Source organism: Phyllobates terribilis, unplaced genomic scaffold, assembly GCF_046119375.1.
Source record: "Phyllobates terribilis strain yellow unplaced genomic scaffold, ASM4611937v1 Scaffold_377__1_contigs__length_1856515, whole genome shotgun sequence".
Lineage (NCBI taxonomy): Eukaryota > Metazoa > Chordata > Amphibia > Anura > Dendrobatidae > Phyllobates > Phyllobates terribilis.
The window spans coordinates 343036-361798 of NW_027363137.1; the positions used below are offsets into that span (position 1 = coordinate 343036).

General features: G+C 43.8%; 8 non-coding genes across 8 annotated transcripts; all 8 read left to right on the top strand.

The window, feature by feature from the left end:
* The first annotated feature begins 4316 nt into the window (after nt 1-4316).
* Nucleotides 4317-4507, top strand: LOC141223832 (U2 spliceosomal RNA). Its single transcript, XR_012291355.1, has one exon. It is a non-coding gene; the product is annotated as a U2 spliceosomal RNA (small nuclear RNA).
* Nucleotides 4508-5622: 1115 nt separating this feature from the next.
* LOC141223833 (U2 spliceosomal RNA) lies at nt 5623-5813 on the top strand. The gene has a single exon (XR_012291356.1). It is a non-coding gene; the product is annotated as a U2 spliceosomal RNA (small nuclear RNA).
* A 1115-nt stretch (nt 5814-6928) lies between these two features.
* Nucleotides 6929-7119, top strand: LOC141223834 (U2 spliceosomal RNA). Its single transcript, XR_012291357.1, has one exon. It is a non-coding gene; the product is annotated as a U2 spliceosomal RNA (small nuclear RNA).
* A 1115-nt stretch (nt 7120-8234) lies between these two features.
* LOC141223835 (U2 spliceosomal RNA) lies at nt 8235-8425 on the top strand. The gene has a single exon (XR_012291358.1). It is a non-coding gene; the product is annotated as a U2 spliceosomal RNA (small nuclear RNA).
* A 6135-nt stretch (nt 8426-14560) lies between these two features.
* Nucleotides 14561-14747, top strand: LOC141223778 (U2 spliceosomal RNA). Its single transcript, XR_012291331.1, has one exon. It is a non-coding gene; the product is annotated as a U2 spliceosomal RNA (small nuclear RNA).
* Nucleotides 14748-15862: 1115 nt separating this feature from the next.
* LOC141223836 (U2 spliceosomal RNA) lies at nt 15863-16053 on the top strand. Its single transcript, XR_012291359.1, has one exon. It is a non-coding gene; the product is annotated as a U2 spliceosomal RNA (small nuclear RNA).
* A 1115-nt stretch (nt 16054-17168) lies between these two features.
* On the top strand, nt 17169-17359 carry LOC141223838 (U2 spliceosomal RNA). Its single transcript, XR_012291360.1, has one exon. It is a non-coding gene; the product is annotated as a U2 spliceosomal RNA (small nuclear RNA).
* A 1118-nt stretch (nt 17360-18477) lies between these two features.
* LOC141223722 (U2 spliceosomal RNA) lies at nt 18478-18668 on the top strand. Its single transcript, XR_012291283.1, has one exon. It is a non-coding gene; the product is annotated as a U2 spliceosomal RNA (small nuclear RNA).
* The last annotated feature ends 95 nt before the right edge of the window (nt 18669-18763 follow it).

Below are 18763 nucleotides of genomic sequence, written 5' to 3' on the forward strand. Positions count from 1 at the left end.
TTTGAGGGGTATAGTTTCCAAAATGGGGACACTTGTGGTGGAGCTCCACTGTTTAGGCACATCACGGGCTCTCCAAACGCGACATGGTGTCCGCTAACAAATTGAATGGAAAATCGGCTCAAATTGTTAGCGGACGCCATGTTGCGTTTGGAGAGCCCCTGTGTGTCCAAACATTGGAGCTCCCCCACAACTGACCCCATTTTGGAAACTAGACCCCCCAAGGCACCTATCTAGATGCATATTGAGCACTTAGAACCCCCAGGTGCTTCACAAATTGATTCGTAAAAATGAAAAAGTGAAAATAAAACACTTTTTCATTTTTATGAATTAATTTGTGAAGCACCTAGGGGTTCCAAGTGCTCACTATGCATCTAGATAGGTGCCTTGGGGGGTCTAGTTTCCAAAATGGGGTCACTTGTGGGGGAGCTCCAATGTTTGGGCACACAGGGACTCTCTAAATGCAACATGGTATCCGCTAACAAATTGAATGGAAAATCGGCTCAAATTGTTAGCGGACACCACATTGCGTTTGGAGAGCCCCTCTGTGCCCAAACTTTGGAGCTCCCCCACAAGTGACCCCATTTTGGAAACTAGACCCCCCAAGGCACCTTTCTAGATGCATAGTGAGCACTTGGAACCCCCAGGTGCTTCACAAATTGATTCGTAAAAATGAAAAAGTGAAAAAAAAAACACTTTTTCATTATTCTGAATCAATTTGTGAAGCACCTGGGGTTCCAAGTGCTCACTATGAATCTAGATAGGTGCCTTGGGGGGTCTAGTTTCCAAAATGGGGTCACTTGTGGGGGAGCTCCAATGTTTGGGCACACAGGGACTCTCCAAATGCAACATGATATCCGCTAACAAATTGTCGGCTCAAATTGTTAGCGGATATCATGTTGCATTTGGAGAGTCCCTGTGTGCCCAAACATTGGAGCTCCTCCACAAGTGACCCCATTTTGGAAACTAGACCCCCCAAGGCACCTATCTAGATGCATAGTGAGCACTTGGAACCCCTAGGTGCTTCACAAATTAATTCGTAAAAATGAAAAAGTGTTTTTTTTTTCACTTTTTCATTATTACGAATCAATTTGTGAAGCACCTGGGGGTTCCAAGTGCTCACTATGCATCTAGAAAGGTGCCTTGGGGGGTCTAGTTTCCAAAATGGGGTCACTTGTGGGGGAGCTCCAAAGTTTGGGCACAGAGGGGCTCTCCAAACGCAATGTGGCGTCCGCTAACAATTTGAGCCGATTTTCCATTCAATTTGTTAGCGGATACCATGTTGCATTTAGAGAGTCCCTGTGTGCCCAAACATTGGAGCTCTCCCACAAGTGACCCCATTTTGGAAACTAGACCCCCCAAGGCACCTATCTAGATGCATAGTGAGCAGTTGGAACCCCCAGGTGCTTCACAAATTGATTCATAAAAATGAAAAAGTGTTTTTTTTTCCACTTTTTCATTGTTACGAATCAATTTGTGAAGCACCTGGGGGTTCCAAGTGCTCACTATGCATCTAGATAGGTGCCTTGGGGGGTCTAGTTTCCAAAATGGGGTCACTTGTGGGGGAGCTCCAATGTTTGGGCACACAGCAGCTCTCCAAACGCAACATGGTGTCGCTAACAATTTGAGCCAATTTTGCTTTAAATTTGTTAGCGGACACCATGTTGCATTTAGAGAGCCGCTGTGTGCCCAAATATTGGAGCTCCCCCACAAGTGACCCCATTTTGGAAACTAGACCACCCAAGGCACCTATCTAGATGCATAGTGAGCACTTGGAACCCTCAGGTGCTTCACAAATTGATTCATACAAATGAAAGTGTTTTTTTTTTCACTTTTTCATTGTTACGAATCAATTTGTGAAGCACCTGGGGGTTCCAAGTGCTCACTATGCATCTAGATAGGTGCCTTGGGGGGTCTAGTTTCCAAAATGGGGTCACTTGTGGGGGAGCTCCAATGTTTGGGCACACAGGGACTCTCTAAATGCAACATGGTGTCCTCTAACAAATTTAACGGAAAATCGGCTCAAATTGTTAGCGACACCATGTTGCGTTTGGAGAGCCGCTGTGTGCCCAAACATTGGAGCTCCCCCACAAGTGACCCCATTTTGGAAACTAGACCCCCCAAGGCACCTATCTAGATGCATTGTGAGCACTTGGAACCCTCAGGTGCTTCACAAATTGATTCATAAAAATGAAAAAGTGTTTTTTTTTTTCACTTTTTCATTGTTACGAATCAATTTGTGAAGCACCTGGGGGTTCCAAGTGCTCACTATGCATCTAGAAAGGTGCCTTGGGGGGTCTAGTTTCCAAAATGGGGTCACTTGTGGGGGAGCTCCAAAGTTTGGGCACACATGGGCTCTCCAAACACAACATGGCGTCCGCTAATTATTCAAGCAAATTTTACAATCAAAAAGTCAAATAGCGCTCCTTCCCTTCCGAGCCCTGCCGTGCGCCCTAACAGTATTTTTTCCCCAAATATTGGGTATCTGCGTGCCCAGGGGAAATTGCACAACAAATTTTGGGGTCCATTTTTTCTTGTTACCCCTGTGAAAATAGAAAAAATTGGGTCTAAATTAACATTTTTGTGAAAAAAGTTAAATGTTCATTTTTTTCTTTCACATTCAAAAAATTCCTGTGAAGCACCTGAAGGGTTAATAAAGTTCTTGAATGTGGTTTTGAGCACCTTGAGGGGTGCAGTTTTTAGAATGGTGTCACTTTTGGGTATTTTCTGTCATAAAGACCTCTCAAAGTGCCTTCAAATGTGATGTGGTCCCTAAAAAAATGGTTTTGTAAATTTTGTTGGAAAAATGAGAAATCGCTGGTCAACTTTTAACCCTTATAGCTCCCTAACAAAAAAAAATTTTGGTTCCAAAATTGTGCTGATGTAAAGTAGACATGTGGGAAATGTTATTTATTAACTCTTTTGTGTGACATATCGCTCTGATTTCAGGGCTTAAAAATTCAAATTTTGAAAATTGCAAAATTTTCAAAATTTTCGCCAAATTTCCGTTTTTTTCACAAATAAACGCAAGTGATATCGAAGAAATTTTTCCACAATCATGAAGTACAATATGTCACGAAAAAAAAATCTCAGAATCAGGGGGATCCGTTGAAGCGTTCGAGAGTAATTACCTCATAAAGTGACAGTGGTCAGAATTGTAAAAATTGGCCCGGTCATTAACGTGCAAACCACCCGCGGGGCTTAAGGGGTTAATGCAGTTTCTAAAATCAGAAAGAATTGAATTCAATGTTTTTTGTTCATTTTGCTTGTTTGTCGGATTTTGGGATGGACTCTTTGGCTTTGCTTTTCTTCTCCTCATTGGATTTTTCATGTTCAAAGTTGCAGAAGCCAGATTACAAGCTCATTTTGGTTCAACTTCAGCAACTGTGCATTGCATTGCCATGTAATGTGATGCAATGCTATCTTTCTAGCTCTCCCTTTTTACTTCCTTTTGGATAAACAGACATATTAGGCAAGCATTTTGGAGCTTTCACCTAAATAACTACAGGTGGTGAGATAAGCTGCACAATATAATTGACCTTTCAGTATATTGTTGCACACACACCATCTATTTAGCAAATGCCCTTGTTATCAACAGCAGCCTTTTAAACTCACCTGAGCTAACAGGTATGTGCGCTGGTTACTCTGCTGCACTTAAAATTTCTTTTTTGGTTTGCTACAATGCCTTTTCTGAAACGTTGTCTCCTTCTGCTGGAACACTGACTTCTTTCATTTAATGCCTGCAGACTATAAAAGAGAACCCAACCCAAAAAGTTTGGTTGATTAGTCTGTGGCATTCTGTTAAACTGTTGCTTATGGCGGTCTCTGTGAGCTTCTCAGCGACATTCAGCCAGCCAGGTATCCTGCCTGCAGTAGATGGAATGTGGCAATGGAACGCTGGCTGCGCGTGTCATAATAGGCTCTGAGCCTTTATATACCTGTGCACAGCAGCAGCCACCTTCAGTCTGCTGCTGGACAGCCAGCAGCAGCAGCAGGAGAGGTATGTAATCAGGAGCCCTCCTGCTAAGGGTAGACAGCTGCTCGTTCCACCCCACCCCCCGCCTTAATTGGTTCTCCTCCCTTCCAACGGTGTTGAGGCGGGTGGGAACAGCAGGGGGTGAAGGTGCTGTGTTTAAAGAGGTGGAGTTATGCAGATCTAAAACGCGTGGATTGCAGCAGCAGCAAGCCGAAAAGTGCAGGCATGTAAGGGATCTAGAGGTTGACAACATGTCTTCTTAACGGGAGTCCAGGAGCTCATCTCCACAAATGGACTTTTCAGGATCCTTGGGTGGCTCTGTAGTTTGAAACCAATTCTGGTTATCGCTTCTCGGCCTTTTGGCTAAGATCAAGTGTAGTATCTGTTCTTATCAGTTTAATATCTGATACGTCCCCTATCTGGGGACCATATATTAAATGGATTTTTAGAACAGGGAGATGGAAAAAGAGCTTGCTCTGTCCACTCCACGCATTGACCTGGTATTGCAGTATCTCCAGGACCGGTGCACCCCTTCTTTAATGCAGTTTCTAAAATCAGAAAGAATTGAATTCAATGTTTTTTGTTCATTTTGCTTGTTTGTCGGATTTTGGGATGGACTCTTTGGCTTTGCTTTTCTTCTCCTCATTGGATTTTTCATGTTCAAAGTTGCAGAAGCCAGATTACAAGCTCATTTTGGTTCAACTTCAGCAACTGTGCATTGCATTGCCATGTAATGTGATGCAATGCTATCTTTCTAGCTCTCCCTTTTTACTTCCTTTTGGATAAACAGACATATTAGGCAAGCATTTTGGAGCTTTCACCTAAATAACTACAGGTGGTGAGATAAGCTGCACAATATAATTGACCTTTCAGTATATTGTTGCACACACACCATCTATTTAGCAAATGCCCTTGTTATCAACAGCAGCCTTTTAAACTCACCTGAGCTAACAGGTATGTGCGCTGGTTACTCTGCTGCGCTTAAAATTTCTTTTTTGGTTTGCTACAATGCCTTTTCTGAAACGTTGTCTCCTTCTGCTGGAACACTGACTTCTTTCATTTAATGCCTGCAGACTATAAAAGAGAACCCAACCCAAAAAGTTTGGTTGATTAGTCTGTGGCATTCTGTTAAACTGTTGTTTATGGCGGTCTCTGTGAGCTTCTCAGCGACATTCAGCCAGCCAGGTATCCTGCCTGCAGTAGATGGAATGTGGCAATGGAACGCTGGCTGCGCGTGTCATAATAGGCTCTGAGCCTTTATATACCTGTGCACAGCAGCAGCCACCTTCAGTCTGCTGCTGGACAGCCAGCAGCAGCAGCAGCAGGAGAGGTATGTAATCAGGAGCCCTCCTGCTAAGGGTAGACAGCTGCTCGTTCCACCCCACCCACCGCCTTAATTGGTTCTCCTCCCTTCCAACGGTGTTGAGGCGGGTGGGAACAGCAGGGGGTGAAGGTGCTGTGTTTAAAGAGGTGGAGTTATGCAGATCTAAAACGCGTGGATTGCAGCAGCAGCAAGCCGAAAAGTGCAGGCATGTAAGGGATCTAGAGGTTGACAACATGTCTTCTTAACGGGAGTCCAGGAGCTCATCTCCACAAATGGACTTTTCAGGATCCTTGGGTGGCTCCGTAGTTTGAAACCAATTCTAGTTATCGCTTCTCGGCCTTTTGGCTAAGATCAAGTGTAGTATCTGTTCTTATCAGTTTAATATCTGATACGTCCCCTATCTGGGGACCATATATTAAATGGATTTTTAGAACAGGGAGATGGAAAAAGAGCTTGCTCTGTCCACTCCACGCATTGACCTGGTATTGCAGTATCTCCAGGACCGGTGCACCCCTTCTTTAATGCAGTTTCTAAAATCAGAAAGAATTGAATTCAATGTTTTTTGTTCATTTTGCTTGTTTGTCGGATTTTGGGATGGACTCTTTGGCTTTGCTTTTCTTCTCCTCATTGGATTTTTCATGTTCAAAGTTGCAGAAGCCAGATTACAAGCTCATTTTGGTTCAACTTCAGCAACTGTGCATTGCACTGCCATGTAATGTGATGCAATGCTATCTTTCTAGCTCTCCCTTTTTACTTCCTTTTGGATAAACAGACATATTAGGCAAGCATTTTGGAGCTTTCACCTAAATAACTACAGGTGGTGAGATAAGCTGCACAATATAATTGACCTTTCAGTATATTGTTGCACACACACCATCTATTTAGCAAATGCCCTTGTTATCAACAGCAGCCTTTTAAACTCACCTGAGCTAACAGGTATGTGCGCTGGTTACTCTGCTGCGCTTAAAATTTCTTTTTTGGTTTGCTACAATACCTTTTCTGAAACGTTGTCTCCTTCTGCTGGAACACTGACTTCTTTCATTTAATGCCTGCAGACTATAAAAGAGAACCCAACCCAAAAAGTTTGGTTGATTAGTCTGTGGCATTCTGTTAAACTGTTGCTTATGGCGGTCTCTGTGAGCTTCTCAGCGACATTCAGCCAGCCAGGTATCCTGCCTGCAGTAGATGGAATGTGGCAATGGAACGCTGGCTGCGCGTGTCATAATAGGCTCTGAGCCTTTATATACCTGTGCACAGCAGCAGCCACCTTCAGTCTGCTGCTGGACAGCCAGCAGCAGCAGCAGCAGGAGAGGTATGTAATCAGGAGCCCTCCTGCTAAGGGTAGACAGCTGCTCGTTCCACCCCACCCCCCGCCTTAATTGGTTCTCCTCCCTTCCAACGGTGTTGAGGCGGGTGGGAACAGCAGGGGGTGAAGGTGCTGTGTTTAAAGAGGTGGAGTTATGCAGATCTAAAACGCGTGGATTGCAGCAGCAGCAAGCCGAAAAGTGCAGGCATGTAAGGGATCTAGAGGTTGACAACATGTCTTCTTAACGGGAGTCCAGGAGCTCATCTCCACAAATGGACTTTTCAGGATCCTTGGGTGGCTCCGTAGTTTGAAACCAATTCTGGTTATCGCTTCTCGGCCTTTTGGCTAAGATCAAGTGTAGTATCTGTTCTTATCAGTTTAATATCTGATACGTCCCCTATCTGGGGACCATATATTAAATGGATTTTTAGAACAGGGAGATGGAAAAAGAGCTTGCTCTGTCCACTCCACGCATTGACCTGGTATTGCAGTATCTCCAGGACCGGTGCACCCCTTCTTTAATGCAGTTTCTAAAATCAGAAAGAATTGAATTCAATGTTTTTTGTTCATTTTGCTTGTTTGTCGGATTTTGGGATGGACTCTTTGGCTTTGCTTTTCTTCTCCTCATTGGATTTTTCATGTTCAAAGTTGCAGAAGCCAGATTACAAGCTCATTTTGGTTCAACTTCAGCAACTGTGCATTGCATTGCCATGTAATGTGATGCAATGCTATCTTTCTAGCTCTCCCTTTTTACTTCCTTTTGGATAAACAGACATATTAGGCAAGCATTTTGGAGCTTTCACCTAAATATCTACAGGTGGTGAGATAAGCTGCACAATATAATTGACCTTTCAGTATATTGTTGCACACACACCATCTATTTAGCAAATGCCCTTGTTATCAACAGCAGCCTTTTAAACTCACCTGAGCTAACAGGTATGTGCGCTGGTTACTCTGCTGCGCTTAAAATTTCTTTTTTGGTTTGCTACAATGCCTTTTCTGAAACGTTGTCTCCTTCTGCTGGAACACTGACTTCTTTCATTTAATGCCTGCAGACTATAAAAGAGAACCCAACCCAAAAAGTTTGGTTGATTAGTCTGTGGCATTCTGTTAAACTGTTGCTTATGGCGGTCTCTGTGAGCTTCTCAGCGACATTCAGCCAGCCAGGTATCCTGCCTGCAGTAGATGGAATGTGGCAATGGAACGCTGGCTGCGCGTGTCATAATAGGCTCTGAGCCTTTATATACCTGTGCACAGCAGCAGCCACCTTCAGTCTGCTGCTGGACAGCCAGCAGCAGCAGCAGCAGGAGAGGTATGTAATCAGGAGCCCTCCTGCTAAGGGTAGACAGCTGCTCGTTCCACCCCACCCCCCGCCTTAATTGGTTCTCCTCCCTTCCAACGGTGTTGAGGCGGGTGGGAACAGCAGGGGGTGAAGGTGCTGTGTTTAAAGAGGTGGAGTTATGCAGATCTAAAACGCGTGGATTGCAGCAGCAGCAAGCCGAAAAGTGCAGGCATGTAAGGGATCTAGAGGTTGACAACATGTCTTCTTAACGGGAGTCCAGGAGCTCATCTCCACAAATGGACTTTTCAGGATCCTTGGGTGGCTCCGTAGTTTGAAACCAATTCTGGTTATCGCTTCTCGGCCTTTTGGCTAAGATCAAGTGTAGTATCTGTTCTTATCAGTTTAATATCTGATACGTCCCCTATCTGGGGACCATATATTAAATGGATTTTTAGAACAGGGAGATGGAAAAAGAGCTTGCTCTGTCCACTCCACGCATTGACCTGGTATTGCAGTATCTCCAGGACCGGTGCACCCCTTCTTTAATGCAGTTTCTAAAATCAGAAAGAATTGAATTCAATGTTTTTTGTTCATTTTGCTTGTTTGTCGGATTTTGGGATGGACTCTTTGGCTTTGCTTTTCTTCTCCTCATTGGATTTTTCATGTTCAAAGTTGCAGAAGCCAGATTACAAGCTCATTTTGGTTCAACTTCAGCAACTGTGCATTGCATTGCCATGTAATGTGATGCAATGCTATCTTTCTAGCTCTCCCTTTTTACTTCCTTTTGGATAAACAGACATATTAGGCAAGCATTTTGGAGCTTTCACCTAAATAACTACAGGTGGTGAGATAAGCTGCACAATATAATTGACCTTTCAGTATATTGTTGCACACACACCATCTATTTAGCAAATGCCCTTGTTATCAACAGCAGCCTTTTAAACTCACCTGAGCTAACAGGTATGTGCGCTGGTTACTCTGCTGCGCTTAAAATTTCTTTTTTGGTTTGCTACAATGCCTTTTCTGAAACGTTGTCTCCTTCTGCTGGAACACTGACTTCTTTCATTTAATGCCTGCAGACTATAAAAGAGAACCCAACCCAAAAAGTTTGGTTGATTAGTCTGTGGCATTCTGTTAAACTGTTGCTTATGGCGGTCTCTGTGAGCTTCTCAGCGACATTCAGCCAGCCAGGTATCCTGCCTGCAGTAGATGGAATGTGGCAATGGAACGCTGCCTGCGCGTGTCATAATAGGCTCTGAGCCTTTATATACCTGTGCACAGCAGCAGCCACCTTCAGTCTGCTGCTGGACAGCCAGCAGCAGCAGCAGCAGGAGAGGTATGTAATCAGGAGCCCTCCTGCTAAGGGTAGACAGCTGCTCGTTCCACCCCACCCCCCGCCTTAATTGGTTCTCCTCCCTTCCAACGGTGTTGAGGCGGGTGGGAACAGCAGGGGGTGAAGGTGCTGTGTTTAAAGAGGTGGAGTTATGCAGATCTAAAACGCGTGGATTGCAGCAGCAGCAAGCCGAAAAGTGCAGGCATGTAAGGGATCTAGAGGTTGACAACATGTCTTCTTAACGGGAGTCCAGGAGCTCATCTCCACAAATGGACTTTTCAGGATCCTTGGGTGGCTCCGTAGTTTGAAACCAATTCTGGTTATCGCTTCTCGGCCTTTTGGCTAAGACCATTTGGTTGCAGCCTGATAGGTGCGAGTTCTCTGGAGGAATCCAGGCCTTTTTGCGAAAGGATTTGGCGATTTTCTGTGGTAATATACCGACAGGTTTTGAAGATGAACTTCGTGAAGAATACTATCCGAATTGGAGTGGATCCATCAGTTTCCGAGAGGAATAATGTGTCCTTCATCGTGGAGAAACTTTTGGAAGGAAAAGCTGGAGCAAAACGAGGCGACTTCTACAGCGTCAACGAGTTTCCTAAATCAGGTACATATGACGTGACTTTTGTAGAAGAAAATACCTGCCTTGATGTGTTTGAGTGGCTTCGGAGTCACACTGATGATCCTTTTTTGGAAGGGGTGTGGTTTGAACCCTTGTTTGGACTTCAAGAAAAGATTGTGTGGGTAACAGTTTATAACCCTTTTACTGAGCCAGCATTGCTTGAAGGCTTCCTTGCACGGTACTGTGATTATGTGCGTAAAGGGGAAAAGCAGTTTAATTCTTTAGGTATTTTCAACTGCAAATACAAGTTTCGGGTGAAACTGAAGAAGGATCCTGGAAGTGTGGGAGGCTTTAGACATCCTCCTGCGAATTTTTCTGTGGCGGGACATAGGGGCTTCCTTTACTATGTAGGGCAGCCTATGTATTGCAGGAAATGTTACTGCTTTGGACATGTGCAGGATGCATGTAAGAAAGGGCAATGTTGCCGTAACTGCAAAGAGGAGGGGCATGTGGCAAGTGCGTGCCCGAAGCCCAAGGCTTGTGACATGTGTGGAAGTGGTGAGCACATGTTTAAAGATTGCCCGCAGGGTGTGCCCAGGAAAACTGATAAGGAGAGGAAGAAGGAGGAGGAGGAGAGGAGGGTTTTGCAGCAGATAGAAAGAGAAACTGCTAGAATGGAGAGAGAGCAGAGGAGGCGGAGTGAAAGGTCTGCCCCTGAAACTGTGAGTCTGAGGCCTGCTTACCAGAAGGAGAAAAAGGCACCTAAAATGGAGAAGGAGCTTGTGAAAGAATTGAGGAGAATGGAGGGGCAGATGAATGCAGCGGGAGAAGGAAGGTGTCCGGATACGTTGGACTTTCAGGACGCTGTAGATGCTGCAGATTGTATGGAAACTGGGGAAGGGTCATCACACCCTTCAGATCCTGAGAATATTGAGGAGTACTTCTCCGATGAGGGTGGGGGGAGTAGAAAGTGTCACAGGGAGGGTGGTGGGGCAAATGATGAAGAAGATATCAAGGCACCGCAGCGAAAAGTGGGTGCCAAGAAAGCAAGGTGGGGTGATGGTGATGCTGCTAGCGGCTCGGAAACGAGTTGCTCGGTTCAGATGGTGGAAGAAGATAGTGGGGGTGCTGGTTAAGGTTGCCTTGCAATATGCGTGATAATGCCTATTATAAGCTTTGACTTAAGTCAAAGGCTTTTTCTTGTGAGTGGAGTTTTTGTAGTGTTTTTGTAACCTTTCTGTTTTCGTTTTTTTTTAGGAGGTTTAAAAAAGGAAAAAATGGGTTTTACTATAATTTCACAAAATGTGAGAGTGTTTAAAAATAAGGCCAGGAGGGCTGCAATTTTTGATTTTTTGGCTATGAAGAATGCATCGATTTTTTGTTTGCAAGAGTGTGGAGTGGTGGATGGGGTGAGAGGAGATGAATGGTCTCATGGAGCATCTGTGTGGTCGGGGAGTGCATGTAATAAAAATGATGGTGTGGGGATTTTAGTTAAAGGGAGGGAGGTGGTTTTGAGTGATTATGTGGTGATTGATGTGGGGAGGTGCATTTTAGCAAATTTTGAGTATAAAAATGTTAAATTTTGTGTTATTAATGTTTATGCGCCGGTGGAGAAAAATGACCGGAAAAAGTTATTTGAAAAAATTAAACTTTTTGTTCCGGGAAGAATGCCTGTGGTGATTGTGGGTGATATGAATTGTGATGTGGGGAGAGTGAATGTGGATGTGTCTGGGAAAACTTTGTTAGAGTTGGTTAGTGATTTTGATTTGCATGATATGCAAAGTGTATGTAAAGTGAGGCCTTTGTTAAATACCTTCTTTTCCGAAAGTGGAAGAATACAATCTAGATTGGATTACTGTTTTATTTCAAAAAATATAATTCCTGTTGACTATAAGCAGGAGAATGTTTTGTTTTCAGATCATGTGTGCATGTCGTGTGAGTTGGATGTGAATGTGAATGGGGTGTTTGGGAAAGGTTTGTGGAAGTTGAATGTTAAGTTATTGGAGTATGAGGAAGTAAGAAAGGAATATGCAAGACGGTATGAGGAGTGGTGTGAGTGTAAAAATGGTTTTGGGAATGTTTGTGGGTGGTGGGATTGGGTTAAAAAACAGACAAAAAATTTTTTCAAAAATTTGGGTTATAAGATGGCAGCAGTCAAGAGGAGACATTTTGTGAGTTTAAATGCACGTTTAAGTTTCTTGTATAAATTGAGGGAGGGAGGGATGGAGGTGGAGGAGGATATTTTACAAGTGAAAAAGGAGGTTCATGAGTTCTTGTTGGAAAAAGGGAGGAGTATTGTCTTTAGAGCAAAAGTTGATAATTTGGAGTATGATGAAAAATGTTCACGTTTTTTTTTCAAGAAGGTTTTTGGGAAAAAGCAAAATATGTGTGTGTTGAATGGAGCAGATGGAAGCGAGGTGAGTGGAGAGGATATGTGTGAGGAAGTGGCAAAGTTTTATGAGGATTTGTATGCTGTAAAGTGGAGGGATGAGTGTTTGGAGAATGATGTTTTGAGTACGTTAGAGAGTAAATTGAATGAGGCGGAAAGAGAGAGGGTGATGGATGCTGTGACAAGTGATGAAGTATGGAAGGTTATGTGTAGTATGGCTTTGAATAAGACGCCGGGGGGGGATGGTCTTCCAGTAGAATTTTACCGCATGATGTGGGATGTGATTGGGAGTGATTTTGTGGATTTTTGTAAGTATATGTGGGAAAATATGGAGGTGGCAGGTAGTATGCGTGCAGGTATGGTTGTATTGATTCCGAAAAAGGGTGATTTGAAGAGTCTGAAAAACTGGAGGCCAATAACATTATTGAACTGTGATTATAAGATCTACGCAAAATTAATGGCAAATAGGATGCGTGATGTGATAGAGAGTGTGATTGGGGATGAGCAGTGTTGTGCAGTACCTGGGAGACGGATTCACGAGTGTGTGTGTATATTGAGAGATTGTCTATGGGATTGTATGAGCCGGAAGAAGAGTGTGTTTTTGTTGAGCCTGGATTTTGAAAAGGCGTATGATAGGTTGTCGCATGGTTTTTTGTTTAGAGTGTTGCTGAGAATGGGTTTTCCTGCTGATTTTGTTGGGAGAGTGAGAAGTCTATATACAGATATTTATAGTTGTGTTTTAATGAACGGTTATGTCGGTAGGAGAGTGAATGTGCATTCGGGCGTGAGGCAGGGGTGTCCGTTATCCCCTGTGGCTTTTATTTGTGCAATTGAACCTTTGTTGTGTATGTTGAGGAAGGATAAAGTGGTTCGAGGTGTGCAAGTGCCGGGAGGTGGAGGAAGAGAGTGGAAGGTGAGTGGTTATATGGATGACGTGTGTGTATTATGTGATTCTGAATGTTCGGTGAGGCGGGTGAAGTTGTTAGTGTCTATCTTTTGTGGTGCGTCTGCATTTAAAGTGAATTGGGAAAAGAGTGAGTGTAAGGTTTTTGGAAGTGGTATTTTGAGTAGAGATGTAGGTGTGAACGTAGTGAATGGGCCCATTAAGGTTTTGGGAGTGAAGTTTTCAGAAAGATTGGATGGGAAAGAAAGTTGGGATGACGCGAAAGAGAAGGTTGAAAAGAAGTTATGTTTTTGGAAGTTGAGAAGCCTTACTTTCTTTGGAAAAATCTTAGTCATTAAAAGCGTGGTGTTGCCTATTTTTTTATATGTTGCAGTTGTGTTTCCACCAGGTTATATGGTTTTGAGAGGATTGAATAGGATTTTGTTTGTTTTTTTGTGGAATTCTAAAATGGAGAGGGCGCGGAGGGAAGTGTTGGTGAAGCGTATGGAGAAAGGTGGTTTGGGTTTTCCAAATTTAGAAGTTTTTTTGGGTGTGAATATTGTGGTGTTTGTGCTGAAAGTGATTATGGGCGATGGAAAGTTTTCATGTATGTGTGGATATTTATTTGGGGCTTATTCTTTTCGTTTGAAGTGGAGAGAGAGGGATTTGCGGTGTCCGGTTGCTTTTGAGGTGCCCGTGTGGTATGTGTGGGTTTATAAGTTTTTGGTGAAGTATGAGTTGTGTGATGTGGATGTGAGGTTGTTGGGAAATAAGAAGGCTGTGTACAGGATGATTGAGTGTAGAGAAATGGAGAGTGGAATAAATTTGGTGAGAGGGTGTGATGTGCAAAAAGTATGGAAGAAGGTGCGGATGGGTGGTATGACAAATAAGCAGAGTGAGGTTGTGTGGCAGTCTTTGCATGGAGTGTTGCCAGTAAGAGAGTTTCAGAGGAATAGAGGTTTAGTGAGGAGTGAAACGTGTCCAAGAAATGGCTGTGGTGGAAGGGAAAGTGTGTTGCATGTTTTTTGGAATTGCCAGTATGCTAGAGATGTGATTGGGAGAATGGGGCCTTTGTGTAAAGAATTGTGTGGTGTGAATTTGTTGTCCTTTGAGTTGTTTATGTTTGGTTTGGGAATATGTGATGGGACGAAGGAAAGAGTCTTGTGGTTGATGCTTGCGTGTATAAAGGAAGTGTTATGGGATGTGAGGAATGTGTATGTGTTTAAAAGGAAGGAAATTGCTGTAAAGGATAGTGTGAAGGTGATTATGGGGAAGATGTATGTGTGTTTCTTATGGGACAAAAAGAGGAGAGGGGAAGTGGATGCGGAGGGAATATGGAAAGTTAAAAAGTGGAGATATTTTGTAAATACTTCTTGATCTTGTTTTCTGTGTAAGGTTTAAAAAGAAGAAATAAAAATTTTTCCGGTGATGATGGGAGCAGCATTTGTGTCGTTGAGATGATGCAGCTGTTTGGAAGGAAGTTCCTTTGGTCGTGACTATAGACCGTGGATTTCCCCATCTGAGGGAAAAAAAAAAAAAAAAAAATCTGTTCTTATCAGTTTAATATCTGATACGTCCCCTATCTGGGGACCATATATTAAATGGATTTTTAGAACAGGGAGATGGAAAAAGAGCTTGCTCTGTCCACTCCACGCATTGACCTGGTATTGCAGTATCTCCAGGACCGGTGCACCCCTTCTTTAATGCAGTTTCTAAAATCAGAAAGAATTGAATTCAATGTTTTTTGTTCATTTTGCTTGTTTGTCGGATTTTGGGATGGACTCTTTGGCTTTGCTTTTCTTCTCCTCATTGGATTTTTCATGTTCAAAGTTGCAGAAGCCAGATTACAAGCTCATTTTGGTTCAACTTCAGCAACTGTGCATTGCATTGCCATGTAATGTGATGCAATGCTATCTTTCTAGCTCTCCCTTTTTACTTCCTTTTGGATAAACAGACATATTAGGCAAGCATTTTGGAGCTTTCACCTAAATAACTACAGGTGGTGAGATAAGCTGCACAATATAATTGACCTTTCAGTATATTGTTGCACACACACCATCTATTTAGCAAATGCCCTTGTTATCAACAGCAGCCTTTTAAACTCACCTGAGCTAACAGGTATGTGCGCTGGTTACTCTGCTGCGCTTAAAATTTCTTTTTTGGTTTGCTACAATGCCTTTTCTGAAACGTTGTCTCCTTCTGCTGGAACACTGACTTCTTTCATTTAATGCCTGCAGACTATAAAAGAGAACCCAACCCAAAAAGTTTGGTTGATTAGTCTGTGGCATTCTGTTAAACTGTTGCTTATGGCGGTCTCTGTGAGCTTCAAAGCGACATTCAGCCAGCCAGGTATCCTGCCTGCAGTAGATGGAATGTGGCAATGGAACGCTGGCTGCGCGTGTCATAATAGGCTCTGAGCCTTTATATACCTGTGCACAGCAGCAGCCACCTTCAGTCTGCTGCTGGACAGCCAGCAGCAGCAGCAGCAGGAGAGGTATGTAATCAGGAGCCCTCCTGCTAAGGGTAGACAGCTGCTCGTTCCACCCCACCCCCCGCCTTAATTGGTTCTCCTCCCTTCCAACGGTGTTGAGGCGGGTGGGAACAGCAGGGGGTGAAGGTGCTGTGTTTAAAGAGGTGGAGTTATGCAGATCTAAAACGCGTGGATTGCAGCAGCAGCAAGCCGAAAAGTGCAGGCATGTAAGGGATCTAGAGGTTGACAACATGTCTTCTTAACGGGAGTCCAGGAGCTCATCTCCACAAATGGACTTTTCAGGATCCTTGGGTGGCTCCGTAGTTTGAAACCAATTCTGGTTATCGCTTCTCGGCCTTTTGGCTAAGATCAAGTGTAGTATCTGTTCTTATCAGTTTAATATCTGATACGTCCCCTATCTGGGGACCATATATTAAATGGATTTTTAGAACAGGGAGATGGAAAAAGAGCTTGCTCTGTCCACTCCACGCATTGACCTGGTATTGCAGTATCTCCAGGACCGGTGCACCCCTTCTTTAATGCAGTTTCTAAAATCAGAAAGAATTGAATTCAATGTTTTTTGTTCATTTTGCTTGTTTGTCGGATTTTGGGATGGACTCTTTGGCTTTGCTTTTCTTCTCCTCATTGGATTTTTCATGTTCAAAGTTGCAGAAGCCAGATTACAAGCTCATTTTGGTTCAACTTCAGCAACTGTGCATTGCATTGCCATGTAATGTGATGCAATGCTATCTTTCTAGCTCTCCCTTTTTACTTCCTTTTGGATAAACAGACATATTAGGCAAGCATTTTGGAGCTTTCACCTAAATAACTACAGGTGGTGAGATAAGCTGCACAATATAATTGACCTTTCAGTATATTGTTGCACACACACCATCTATTTAGCAAATGCCCTTGTTATCAACAGCAGCCTTTTAAACTCACCTGAGCTAACAGGTATGTGCGCTGGTTACTCTGCTGCGCTTAAAATTTCTTTTTTGGTTTGCTACAATGCCTTTTCTGAAACGTTGTCTCCTTCTGCTGGAACACTGACTTCTTTCATTTAATGCCTGCAGACTATAAAAGAGAACCCAACCCAAAAAGTTTGGTTGATTAGTCTGTGGCATTCTGTTAAACTGTTGCTTATGGCGGTCTCTGTGAGCTTCTCAGCGACATTCAGCCAGCCAGGTATCCTGCCTGCAGTAGATGGAATGTGGCAATGGAACGCTGGCTGCGCGTGTCATAATAGGCTCTGAGCCTTTATATACCTGTGCACAGCAGCAGCCACCTTCAGTCTGCTGCTGGACAGCCAGCAGCAGCAGCAGCAGGAGAGGTATGTAATCAGGAGCCCTCCTGCTAAGGGTAGACAGCTGCTCGTTCCACCCCACCCCCCGCCTTAATTGGTTCTCCTCCCTTCCAACGGTGTTGAGGCGGGTGGGAACAGCAGGGGGTGAAGGTGCTGTGTTTAAAGAGGTGGAGTTATGCAGATCTAAAACGCGTGGATTGCAGCAGCAGCAAGCCGAAAAGTGCAGGCATGTAAGGGATCTAGAGGTTGACAACATGTCTTCTTAACGGGAGTCCAGGAGCTCATCTCCACAAATGGACTTTTCAGGATCCTTGGGTGGCTCCGTAGTTTGAAACCAATTCTGGTTATCGCTTCTCGGCCTTTTGGCTAAGATCAAGTGTAGTATCTGTTCTTATCAGTTTAATATCTGATACGTCCCCTATCTGGGGACCATATATTAAATGGATTTTTAGAACAGGGAGATGGAAAAAGAGCTTGCTCTGTCCACTCCACGCATTGACCTGGTATTGCAGTATCTCCAGGACCGGTGCACCCCTTCTTTAATGCAGTTTCTAAAATCAGAAAGAATTGAATTCAATGTTTTTTGTTCATTTTGCTTGTTTGTCGGATTTTGGGATGGACTCTTTGGCTTTGCTTTTCTTCTCCTCATTGGATTTTTCATGTTCAAAGTTGCAGAAGCCAGATTACAAGCTCATTTTGGTTCAACTTCAGCAACTGTGCATTGCATTGCCATGTAATGTGATGCAATGCTATCTTTCTAGCTCTCCCTTTTTACTTCCTTTTGGATAAACAGACATATTAGGCAAGCATTTTGGAGCTTTCACCTAAATAACTACAGGTGGTGAGATAAGCTGCACAATATAATTGACCTTTCAGTATATTGTTGCACACACACCATCTATTTAGCAAATGCCCTTGTTATCAACAGCAGCCTTTTAAACTCACCTGAGCTAACAGGTATGTGCGCTGGTTACTCTGCTGCGCTTAAAATTTCTTTTTTGGTTTGCTACAATGCCTTTTCTGAAACGTTGTCTCCTTCTGCTGGAACACTGACTTCTTTCATTTAATGCCTGCAGACTATAAAAGAGAACCCAACCCAAAAAGTTTGGTTGATTAGTCTGTGGCATTCTGTTAAACTGTTGCTTATGGCGGTCTCTGTGAGCTTCTCAGCGACATTCAGCCAGCCAGGTATCCTGCCTGCAGTAGATGGAATGTGGCAATGGAACGCTGGCTGCGCGTGTCATAATAGGCTCTGAGCCTTTATATACCTGTGCACAGCAGCAGCCACCTTCAGTCTGCTGCTGGACAGCCAGCAGCAGCAGCAGCAGCAGGAGAGGTATGCAATCAGGAGCCCTCCTGCTAAGGGTAGACAGCTGCTCGTTCCACCCCACCCCCCGCCTTAATTGGTTCTCCTCCCTTCCAACGGTGTTGAGGCGGGTGGGAACAGCAGGGGGTGAAGGTGCTGTGTTTAAAGAGGTGGAGTTATGCAGATCTAAAACGCGTGGATTGCAGCAGCAGCAAGCCGAAAAGTGCAGGCATGTAAGGGATCTAGAGGTTGACAACATGTCTTCTTAACGGGAGTCCAGGAGCTCATCTCCACAAATGGACTTTTCAGGATCCTTGGGTGGCTCCGTAGTTTGAAACCAATTCTGGTTATCGCTTCTCGGCCTTTTGGCTATGATCAAGTGTAGTATCTGTTCTTATCAGTTTAATATCTGATACGTCCCCTATCTGGGGACCACATATTAAATGGATTTTTAGAACAGGGAGATGGAAAAAGAGCTTGCTCTGTCCACTCCACGCATTGACCTGGTATTGCAGTATCTCCAGGACCGGTGCACCCCTTCTTTAATGCAGTTTCTAAAATCAGAAAGAATTGAATTCAATGTTTTTTGTTCATTTTGCTTGTTTGTCGGATTTTGGGATGGACTCTTTGGCTTT